This window comes from Dasypus novemcinctus, chromosome 13 (genome assembly GCF_030445035.2).
Source record: "Dasypus novemcinctus isolate mDasNov1 chromosome 13, mDasNov1.1.hap2, whole genome shotgun sequence".
In the NCBI taxonomy this organism is placed as follows: Eukaryota; Metazoa; Chordata; class Mammalia; order Cingulata; family Dasypodidae; genus Dasypus; species Dasypus novemcinctus.
The window spans coordinates 46,402,796-46,415,105 of record NC_080685.1 but is presented as its reverse complement, the minus strand read 5'-3'; the positions used below and the strand labels follow the sequence as shown (position 1 = coordinate 46,415,105).

The 12,310-nt window shown below is 42.8% G+C and overlaps 1 long non-coding RNA gene across 1 annotated transcript in view; it reads right to left on the bottom strand.

Annotated features, from left to right (window-relative positions):
• Positions 1-1,810: 1,810 nt before the first annotated feature.
• LOC139436233 (uncharacterized) overlaps positions 1,811-12,310 on the bottom strand; it is a 63,315-nt gene continuing 52,815 nt past the window's right edge. The window contains exons 2-3 of the long non-coding RNA XR_011645319.1: positions 7,280-7,380; positions 1,811-2,021 (exon numbers count right to left, since the gene is read on the bottom strand). This is a non-coding gene — a long non-coding RNA (uncharacterized lncRNA). The remainder of the gene's footprint in view (positions 2,022-7,279; positions 7,381-12,310) is intronic.

Here is a 12,310-nt window from a genome sequence, read left to right as displayed (position 1 = left end):
TTGTCTATTCATTTCAAATTGGGGAAGGGAGTAGTAAGTGGTGTCCCAATCGAGCACCTATATGCTAAGCATATTCTTTCCTGGCTTCTATATAGAACAGCAGCAATAATTCCTCCTGATTATCAGGGTCAGTGACTCCTGCCAGTGTGGTGACTCCTTCCCTTGACTGTTAGTCTCTTTAGTACGAAAAGCCTGAAGAGACCAGAAACAATCACCATCTTAAAGTATAATAAGGTCCTTATTGTGTACCCTAGTGGAAACAATCTCCCCCTGGGAACAGCCCCTTTACACCCACAGAGACTATAACCACAGTGATAGAAAGAGTAAATTCCACAAATGGGTTACTAGGAAGGTATAAGAAGCAGGGCTGCTCTTATTGTCACCTGTTTGTTCCTGGATCCATGAATTCTACCTTTTAGGTTTAGATCCCCATATAGTATTTGTTCATTTAGAGTATATAACATGGATCACCTCAATCCCAGCCACCATGGCTACTCCATTCGTGAATTCATTGCTCAAATACTGAGGTGGCCAAAGACAAGGTTAGCTGGCATTGACTGGTCAAGTCATTCTGTCTGCTTGGTTGTTCAATACCTCTTCTTTGGTGGACATTAACATGCAATGCAAAGATCTTAACCCTTTCTGCCCATTCCTACAGGTCCAACCATGTGTCTGTTCCCCAGGCTTCCTTGACTCCAGCCTTTCAATCACTTTCTTTCTGTGCCCTTGACCAACCAGCCAAACTATTTGCTCCTGATTGTGAGTCATGTATATTCTTACTTTGGTCCACTTCGCTTTCCACACAGAATGGATGACTAGGTCTATCAGCCAAAGCACTGTCAATGGAGAGGATTTCCCCTCATATTCACTCTCGGGGCTGTCCCAAAGTGGAGCTGTAATTCAGTAGCAGTCCATTTTCAGCTTGCACCCTCATACAAAGCTGACCCATATGTGGCCCAAAGGTGACCTTTTTTCTCCTCCATAAATTATTCACAAAGGACACTCCATTGCAGCCACTGGTGTCAGCTAAAGGAGAGGCAGCAATCGTGGTGACGTGAAGGTCTGAGCCACTTACTCGTGCAGCTACTTCTAGCCTACTTGTGCTCAATACTGGGTAAACCACTTTCATCTTACAGTAGATTATTGTTGGTCCTGCCAAACCTGGGACTGGGTCAGGCTGAAAGAACACAACCATGATGGGTTGCTCTCTTCAACTATGAGAAATTACTGAAGAAGGACTCAGCTGTGAATCTGCAGCAGCCAACACTCTGGCAGCTAGGAGAATGAGTGTTTTGACCCTAAAGGGGAAATCTAGGCAATGCATTACAGAACCCATTCTAGCATTGAATCTTCACAATCGTTATGTGAGGAAGCTTGCAAGGGCATTATTGCCTCCATTTTTTCACATAAAGAAACAAATATTTCAAAACTAAACAGCTTGTCCAGTTGATGGCAAATACAGCACTGGAACAACAGTCTCTGGACCAGCAGTGCACAGTAGAAATATAACATGAGCCACATAGGTAATTTTATATTTTCTAATAGAACATTTAAAAGAGTAAAAAGGAACAGGTGGAATTCTTTTTAATAATATACTTTAACCCAGTATATCCAAAATATTATAATTTCCACATGTAATCTACATTAAAAATGAGATATTTACATTCTTTTTGTAATACAAAGTCTATAAAATTTAGCATGTCATTTACATTTACAGCACATCTCAATTCAGACTAGCCACATTGCAAGTGCTCAAAAGGCACATGAAGCTAGAGGCTACTTTTGGAAACTACAGCTTTAGACTCTCCCAATTTTTTTCACAATCACCCCAGAGATACTCTTCCTGTTTGGCAGGCCCTAGAGCCTGGAAGGGGGCTACTTGAATTATAATTCTGCCTTTGGAGGGAATCTTAAGTCCTTGCCTTTTATAAAGCTTCCAGAATACCCCACTCTATGGCACATGTTCTGCTTCTCCCATTTAGCTTTACAGGTGTTGCTGCCACTTGCTGGGAAGGTTCAATCTGAAATAAAAAGAAAAACAGCAGTGGTAGACAAATGTTTAACTCCATCTCTCTGTGTTCCCTGTAATTTAATGCTAAACCTAGCTCGATTTGGTTTCTGTGGCAACCAAGAGAACCAGTTCTCCATAGCTCATATCATCTCTCTTTGTCAGATTTCTAAATGCCAGGCACCTAAGACTCACTCAACATCCCAAATGCCTGAGCTCTCATGTTCTCAGCAGCCACTGATTCAGACTTGAGCCACAAGCACAAGAATGCAGCATGGAAGTTTTTTAATGTCTTTATCCAACACAGAAAATGTAGGAAAGGTAGGATTAGGGAACTTCATTCCTAAGAATCTTTAGGAATGCGCAAGATCTTCTTTGGTCTAGAAATACTTAGGAGAGGACTTTTTGGAGGCAATAAGATACTTAGGACTTGCTACAGTCATTCCCAACCCATGAAGTCTCAAGAAGTGACTTCATTCCATGTGGATGGGCACACACAAGGCTTCAAAACAAATCTGCCTTCTTTTATCTCCTTCCTTTCATAAAGTAGCAGTGCATGAGATTTGAGAAATATGGGGTTAAATCCTCACTCCAACATTGACTTATATGGGCCCAGAGATGTAGAACCATCTTAGAAAAACCAGCCACCCTGACTAAGCCCAAAGACTGAAGTGACTGATTTTGAGATCTTCTAATGGGAGTTAGCCCTATCTCATTCAGACCTGAGTTCCTTCCCATGGCTCAGAATCCAGAACAGAAGAACCTCTAAAGCCTCCAGAGGAGCCTCTAGAGCAGTGAATTCCAGAGGTTGTGTTATTTTGTTTTGCTTTGTTTTGCAAGCAACATTGTGATCCAGTTGTCTGTCTACTTACCTTCCCACTGACCTCTTCTAATCTATTCTCCACCTGTTACCATAAGCATGGCTATTTCCAGGAGAAGGGCCTGCCCAATCTGGCACCACAAAGGAGAAGTACGTCTCTCAGTGAGAAGGTGATTTATTGCAAGTGCACAAGCAAGGAACTGGGGGAATCTTTCCAAAACCAGTTCAAAGTGAGAATGTGAGCTAAGGTTTTTACAAGCAAAGAAAAGGGGGAGGGGTCGAAAACTAAGTGTGATTTCATTCTTGCCAGGTCAGCGATGACACTGAGTCTTTCCAGTGTCTTGTGAGGAGGACAAAAGGCAAGTTTCTCAATCCGGTATTGTCACGAGCATGCAAAACTTACTTCTATTATCCAGATTTCAGTGATTTATCAATCATAATTTAGATTTATATTTTGGTTCTTCTGGTGCTATTCTGTGGGTTTGCTTTGAGATATTTTATTCCTGTTGTTCCTTTAAGCAGAACTAGGAAGGTCTGGTTAATGTCCATCTAGGAACTCAGAATAAAGAGTAAACTATTAAGATTAGATTAATAGAAAAACTATCTCAGTTTTGTCTGGGAAGATCAAGCACGCTTAGGTGAAGAAATTTTTAATAAGCACATTTTCCAATTATCACACACTCACTCTATGCAGAGCCATCTTTTCAAAACACACATTTTATCTACATAAAACCCCTTGGTTGTCTCCTATTGCTTCCAGAATATAAATAAAACTCCTAAACTTGACTGAGAAAGCCCAACATGACCTGGCCTCTGCGTTCCACTCCAGCCTCATCTTGCTATCAACTGCCTTCACTCTCCAGTCCTGAAACACAAGCTGACTTTCATGCCCTCACACTCACCATGCTCCCTCCCATCGCTGGCTGTACACAATTCTACATATGTGGTCTTCCACCTCCCTCTTCCCACCCAACCTGGTTAATTCTCCATCCTCATGATTTCAGTTCAAATATCTCTTCTTCCCTAACTTTTCTGGTCAGTCGGAATCTTTTGTTAATGAGCACTTGTCACTACTGCAACCCCTGGAAATCACTGCTCTAGAGACTCCTCTAGAAGCTCTGTGAGCTTGAATTTAAATTCAAAAAAACATTATTCTTGTGAGGACTTGTTGGTGTGGGTGTGATGTATTTATTAAATAATGCACAGTATAGTGTGGAATTAGTAAGGGGTCTGTGGTTTTCACCTACCTGTCTGGCAAAGGGATCAGTGGAACAAAAAAGGTTAGGAACCTCTGCTCTAGAGGCTCTTCTGTTCTGGGGTAACTATTGCAATTTCATTTTTGTTGGCATGGTATTACTCAATGTTCAACTTCCCCATTGAACTTTAAGCTTCAAAAGGCAGAAATAATTTTCTGATTGTACCCAGCATTGCATCCCAGTGCCTATTACAATACTTGACATAAAATGAAAGCTCAAAAAATATCTGTCACATGAATGAATGAATAAATGAGTTTCAAGTGACAGGGCCTGACGACTGGTAATAATTTTATAGAGCTCTCTGATGAAAAGACTGCTGATGCTGAGGAGACTGGAATTGGTTTCAAAGAGGGTCATAATTGTTACCATAAGCACATGACTAGAGAATAGTGGCATGTGTCCTTTCCTCCACATTCTAGAGTTTGATTTTCTTGGAAGGGGCCAGGCCCTGAGCAGTTTCTTAGATTGGTTGAGTACTGAAATGGAAGCCCCAAACCCATCCTCATCCTTCAAGCATTACTAGGAGCAACTCTGGCCACTTTTGATATCAAGTTCTGAGCCAGAATTATCTCCTCATCTTTGGGCCATCAGTCCTCCCTCGCAAGGATATCAAGGCATGAGACCAAAAGATGGTCTGGGTTTTACAAAGCATGCTCTTGGCATCTGCAGGAAGACCAGTGAGGTTGCAGATCCTCAGGCCTACCAGGGCAGAGGCAACCCAGCTCCAAGATGAAAGAATGGACCAAACCAATGGCATGACCCATGGGCTCCCTTTCCATACCCCCTCTACTCAGCACTGAGTTGACATAGAGCCCTCATTTCCTGATTGACAGACTACGTCAATCTAGACTGCTCTAGCCACAAAATCAGAATCATCCCATTATTTTGCTTGAGATTGAAGAAGGAAGCAACCAAGGGGAAAAGCGTCTGCTATTTCACAGTGGGTCACCACTTGGCTGATTTTTTTTTCCTTTTTTTACTGCTCCTCTCTGCTTCCCCGGTTTGCCTAATATTTTGGCTTCTGCTGATGCCAGCGGAGTTAAGGAAATGCCATCAGCAACCCGCTGCTGGGAATAATGGCTACAGCACAGCAGTCGCATGCTGCCTGAGCCCTCTTGCAGCCCACACTGCACTAAGCAAAGGCCCACGTCGGACCCCAGGCCTGTCCCTGCAGCGCCCAACACAGCCCTTCTGTCAGCCCCTCCACTCGCTTAGTCATGACCTTTGCGGCCAACAGCTTTCTGAGTGCAATTTTATGGCTTCTATAAACAACAGTCTACCTTTTTTCTCATCCTCTGCCAGCAATGTAGTTTTTGGTCTATTGCAGTAGGAATAATAAAAAAGAAAAAAGAAAAGTATACATTTTAAAAAGCTACACATCATTCACAGCAGTGCTTCAGGTCAGATACTAACTGATTTTTGTGCAGCACTTAACAAAGGCCTCTCACTCTGGGACTTTATTTCTTCTCACAAAACTCTGGGAAGTAAGTGGTAAAAACGAACCCAATTTTCAGGCCTGGGTTATTTGGTGACTACCCAGTAAAGGGCAGCATTGTAACTTGGACATAGAACCTAAAATGCTGAATCCTTGCCCTTCTCAGTTCACCAGTCTCATCTGACTGCAGTATTCCTTTCCTGAAAGAAACACATCAATCTGGGACCTCACCAAATGAGAAGTAACAGCACCCACCAGGCAGCCTTTGAAACAAGGAATTGAGCCAGTAGTTTGGGAAGTGGCAATGTTTGTTTGTTGCCTGGCCTGACCACAAAGAAAGCAAACTGGCAGAGGTGGTTTTAAACTCAACTTTGTTAATTCTCCCTCTACTCTGTGACAAAGCAGTCTGCCATTTGCTGTTTCCACCAGGGTTCTTATTATGTTATTATGTCAGAAAGTTTTTAGGGAAAATGTTCCATACCTGGAACATTCCAGAAAGGTAGCATATATAGCCAAGGAAATAACAGTTTATCTAGTCAAAAAGCCCTGAGTTTGGATCCTGGCCCTGCCTGTATGACCTGCGGTTTCCTCTCAGAGTATCAGTCCCTTCACCTGGAAACTGTGGCTAAAAATCCTTATCCTTGTCAGATTACAAATATTAATGAGATACAGTGCCTTGTACAGTGCCTGGCACAAAAGAATGCTCAGAAAGCGGTAGCTTGTATTTGCCCTGAGCAGTTTTCTTCTAAAGCCACTTAACTCCACGTGAGATGCTGCTGCAGTAGAGACAAAGCCATCCTGTGCTGCAGGAACGGCAGGCCGATGCCAGGAAGCCTGGTGCTTCTCATCCTCTGCACCACAGACTGCATGTGGGGATGTGGATCCAGTTCTGAAGCCTCAGGGATTATAATCTATCACGTGTTAGTGTTGCTTTCCAACCCAGATCATAACCCTTCTGGGCAGAGGCCTTGTTCTAACAGTGCTGGGCACAGGGAGGGCATTTCATACTAATGACTATACACAATACTAATACCCGGTATTGTCTGGACGGGGATTCCCACGTGAGGACCATCCAGACACAGGGCTCGGCCTCTCTCCGGTGAAGGCTGTGAAGAGTCCCCAGCTGACCCGAAGGAGCTTCAACTAGCAGAGACCCTTAGGAATGTTGCCAGTTCCACCCTAGGTGGGACAAACATGAAAAAATCACACAAATTCTACAGGGCCAGACCTGAAACAAGGACCCAGGAGAGGAAGACTAACACCTACTGAGCATCTACTATAGATCAAGGACACCTCAGGAATCCACTTTATTTAGACTCAATTTCCTTTTCTATAAAATGGGAATATTTTATTTATTTCATATTCCCATTTTACAGAAAAGGACATTGAGACCCATGGGGTTAAGTAGCTCATCTGAGGGCATACCTCTAAGTGGCAGAGCCAGGGCTCAAACTGGGTTGATCTAACTCTGGAAAATGCTTTATGAACTTCACACCGCCTCTCCATGGTTTCAAAAAGGGCATGAGGCCTCAACTCTACCACATTAAAACATAGAGTTCAGCTCATTCCGGTCCACTACGTCACTGGAGGATGTCCAGAGACCTTGTGGGGGCAGAGGATGCGGTGAAGTATCTGTTCCAGGAAAGCCATCTTTCCTTGCTGCCCCCTCACCTTCCCTCCCCTCTGCAAAGCCGTTTGGTGAGCACTCGGTGCTCCAGGGGTATTTTGCTGCAGTGCCCTGCAGTGCCCTGGCTCCTCACCTGCAGAGAAGCTTTTGTCTTTGGCAGATGGCAGCAGTCAGGCTCCTCCCCTGGAAGCTGAAACGATTCCTCAGGAAGGCACCTCGCCTGTGCCTTGGGATCTGTCAGAATGAAGGATTCTGGTGAAGTTGTTTCTCACCCATTTATATGCTGATTTGGTTCCTTGCAATTCGTTTTTATGCTCATTGCCTCTTCCATATGTGCCCTTACCCTCTCCACTTTTCATTTTCATTATGTAGCACAGCAATATATTTTGCCACTCTTGCTTTCCAAAAATAATTCTAAACTAGACTTTTTCCCTTTGCAATCTCAGGGCTGCCTCAGCACTCAGTGATCTATCAGTAGAACATAACCCTCTGTGATTTGTTGCAAAAAATATGGCTGGAAATGTGTTCCTCTGGGTAAGTTGTCCTGAAAGGTTAATGTCTTGAGGAGAGACACCTACAGCAGGCCTAAGCACACAGCACAGGGCAGCAAAATAAACATCTGCTAAAGGAATTACTTCTAAGAAGAATGAGATAGATAGATGATGGTGATAGATGATGAATTAGATAGGTAAGTAGGTAGGCAGACAGACAGACAGACAGACAGACAGACAGACAGACAGACAGACAGATAGATAGATAGATAGATAGATAGATAGATAGATAGATAGATAGATAGATAGATAGATAGATAGATAGATAGATAGATGACAGATAGTTGTTAGATGCTATTTTGTGTATTAGAGTATCAGGGATATATGATGATAAGACAATGACAATAAATGAATGAATGAATGAATGAATGATTGAAGTTGGTGACAAAATATACCCAGATCAACCCCCCAGGTTGAAGTCTCCCCACCAGTTTTACACCACTTGGATAATTTCCACTGCCACCATCTAGGGCTGTGGGCATTTCTCTTTCAAAAGCTTTGCTTTTGGAATCACTTCTTCCCCAGCTACCTGCTCAGTCATAAATGAACATACTCTACTATGTGAGAGAATCTCAGGATACAATATATGTGCAGATAAAGCAAAAAAGGCACATAATCACACATTTCTCAGTGCCCCTTGGCACTGGTTTACATGTGAAAGGGGCTTCTACAGCTAGTTCCAGTTCCCTGGTATGCAGGACTGAGCTGCACACCCCAGTGTGCAGATGGTCTTGGTCTTGGTCCACATTCTGGTGGGTATGGACCCCTTCAGATGTTCATTCAGTTAACATCTTCAGTGAAGGTTTGCTCCTGATGAATCAGATGGGGCTTTAATCCAGATTACTGGAGTCCTTAGGCAGAGTGAAAATCAGGTGGAGGGAGAAGTCATGGGAAGCAGACAGAGCAGGGAGTCAACAGAACCCAGAAGAGAAAGGAGAAGATCTGGCCATGTGCATTGTCATGTGACAGAAAAGCCAAGGACCAAGAACTGCTGCCACCAGGCACAGAAGCCACAGTCTTCAGGAAGATAGCATCACCTTGATGATGTCTCAATTTTGGATTTCTCCTAGCTTCAAAACTGTGAGCCAGTAAATTCCGATTGTTTATACTAACCCTTTATATGGTATTTGTTTTAGCAGCTGGGAACCTAAAACACCTAGTTTAAGTCAGAGCTCTCTTGTTTCATATTTCTAGACTTTAAAAATCACAAACAAAATATTACTGCTTTTTCTCTAGGTCTCAGGCCCACCTGTGGTCCCCATAAAAGCTGTCTTTAGCTTCCCTTTTCCTGTGTTCTCAGCCCCTGAGTCACTCCTCAAATGATTGGGAAAAAATTATTATATAGCCAGCCCTCAGCCCAATGTCCCATACTGAAATTTCCCATTTTATCCCAGTCCTGACCCTCCTTCCCAGGGGATTCTCAAATCTGGTCTCCACTCAGGGTCAGCATTACAGAATCACAGTAGACTGAAAACCCAATTGTTTACCCAGTACCAACAGCCAATATCTGCATACCCTCTGACCACATTACTTTTGCCCAGGAGAGTTTAATCTAGGGTGAGTTGAGAGGAAACAAGAACAATGATTATTATGAAATTAAGCTAGTGATTTGATTGTTTCATAGAATCCTAGAATCTCAGATTTGAAAACAGCCTTAGAGTTCACCTAGACCAGCATCTAATCTGAGGTCAAATATAAAATGTCCCCTGTAATATTTAAAAGATGATCATCAGAGCTAACCCCTATTGCAAAAAAAGGCTAATGTCCTCCCAAAATACATCTAAAGACATTGAGGAGTGCTTACATTTCCCCAGATGTCCCTTATGCCTCTTCCAGATTATCACTTCTCCACCTTTCTTCCCTGGCCAACTTGTAACAGCTTCTCCTTGCTCCCCAAGTTGTTTTTCTGATCTTCACAAAGTCAAGCTTGGGCACTGACTCTTACTCCCCAAGGCATTGCTAACACAGTGCTCTAGCTTTCAACAAACTTTACTAAACACTAAAGAGAACATATGGAGGAGGGACTCCTCCTGACCATCTGTATTAGTCAGGGTTCTCTAGGGAAACAGAATCAACAAGGGATATCTGTCAATAGTAAGAGATTTATCAGAGTCTCTCACGCAGCCAGAACCTGCACAAGTCCAGGTTCCTCAGGCAGGCTGCAACCAGGAGCTCTGATGAAAATCCAATGAAGATTCTTGACGAATGCTGGAAGATGTTGGCTGTCCAAAGACAAGCTGGGAAATTCTCTCTCAATGTTGGAATCACTTCCCCTTTTAAGGGATTCAACTGACTGGTTAAGCATCACTCACTGCTGATGGCAATCTCCCTGACTGATGTAATTATAGCCAGCTATCTATGATTTACCACTGCAGTAAAGTCAATGGAGACTAAAGTCCATAAATGCCCTTGTATTACAGTCAGCCCAGTGCTTGTTTGACCAAACGACTGGGCACAATTACCTGGCCAAGTTGACACAATAGCCTAACCATCACACCATCTTTCTCCTTAGCACTAAACCATTGCTCTGTGCACAGAAGTTGCCCTGCTCTTCTGAACAGGAAGTCCTTTCTTATGTTCCCTCTCCCAAGACCCAGACTCCTAACCTCAGCCAGCAGAAGCCACAATCAGTTATCTTCTGAATCAGCTCTGATTGGGTACAGCTGGGAGTGATGAAAAACAGTCCATAACAGTGCTGAAACAAAGCAGAAGCTATTTCTCCCTTCATAAAAATCTGGGTTTCTATCTAAGTGTCCATGGTGTCAGTGACAGAGACCCCTTCTCCCTTGTTGACTGGGCCTGCAGGGCCCTCATTTATGATCCGGGGTGGATCTCCAGTCATCACAGCCACATGCAAAGAGTAGGATGGGGAAGGAGCAGAGAAGGGACAAAGAGCAAGCACCAACTGTCTCATCACATCTCATTAACCAGAACTTGGTCACCTAGAGATCCCTTCCTACAAGGAGGCTGGAAAAAAAATGTAGTCTTTATCCTGAGCAATCACATACTTGGCTAATGTTTCCATTACTAAGGAAAAAGGAAAGAGAAGATATTGTGAGGGAAGTTAACCTTCTACTGAAAAATTACATGTTGCATTCTAATTGCATTTTTTTCTCCCTTTCTTTTATATGTCCTTCCCTCCCCACGGCCATCTCCTTTCAAGACATCCATTGCTCCTACCTTCACTCAAGTGCCCATGAATTCTCACCTAGGATTTTACAAAAGCCTTGCAACAGTCATCTCTGCCTTCTGCCTTGCTTCTCCCTGCTTCTCCCTTCACAGTGCAGCCTGGGTGACTTTCCTGAGCATAGCTTTTACCTTGAAATGCTCCAGCCCAAACACTTTCAACAGGCCTCCACCACCTACAAAATAAAGCCCAAACTCCAGAGCCAGACATTCCCTACACCAACCTGGAGTGATACCCAAACATACCCTGGATTTTGCCTTTGCCTTCCTCATTTCATTCCTCATCTCTGTCTGTCAAACTCCAACCCATGTTTCAGAATCCAGTTTAAATGCCAAGTGCTCTATGGACATTTTCCAATTCCAGCCTCTACCCTAGCTTACCCCAACCTCACCCTTAAATACACACAAACACACTCATGCACACACAAGCTCTGTCACCTCCCTAACCTCCTCTGCTTCTGTATTATTGTGGTGGTTGTTTTTACGTCTATTATAGAGTTAATCACATAGTGTCTGTGTATCCATCCATCTTCTAGCAGATTGTGAGGACTCTCATAATATGAATCAAGTCTTATCTTCGTCTGCCACATAGGGATTCAGACATAGCAAGTGTTCAATAAATGTTCATTGAACTGGTTATCAGCACCAACAAAATTACAATGGACCGATAATAAAAAAAACAACAACCTGTCTTTCCTAACATTTCCAAAATTACACAATTTCTCTAACATTATCACAGAATACAAATGCAGTTCCAGTGGAATTAAATTTATTAATTGTTTTCTGTCTGTAACAAAAGTCCTTCCTGTCTGATAGCTTTTTGGGACCCAAAATGCTAGTGCAGCTAAAATCTGCTAAGAGGCAGCTGCCACTTCACATCTGCAAAATGTTTCCATAAAAACTGCCTCAAAATGCTAAAACATTTCATTAGGAAATGCTGATCCATGGAATCTAACACAGTTTCTATATGTTGAAAAGTTTGTAGAGGAAAGTAGAAAAACAAGTATGTAGCCTCTTCAAACCCTGGCTTTTGAAGTCAAATCAAGGCACAGAGCATTGTGGATACTGGATGACTAGTTTGGATTAGGGAAATGTTGGAGATAAACTTTGCCACATAGAAACCCTTCTGGGGACTGAAAACAGAGTCTCTGCCAAGAAATAAAAAAAAAAAAAAAACAGTTACTGTGTTCACTGAGATGTCTCATCCCAGGAAAAAGAGACAAGATGGAAGCCAAAACCAAAGCACACAATTCCTCAAAAGACTGAAAATTCTATGAAATCTCTAACAATATCTATTTCCTGCCATATATTCAGCAAAATACTTCGTGATAGTGTCACAATAACCTCTTTGGAACATGAAATTTTGGATCCCATACATTCCTGCCTTCCTAGACACATTTCAATCCTGAAACCCTTCTCTTGTATAT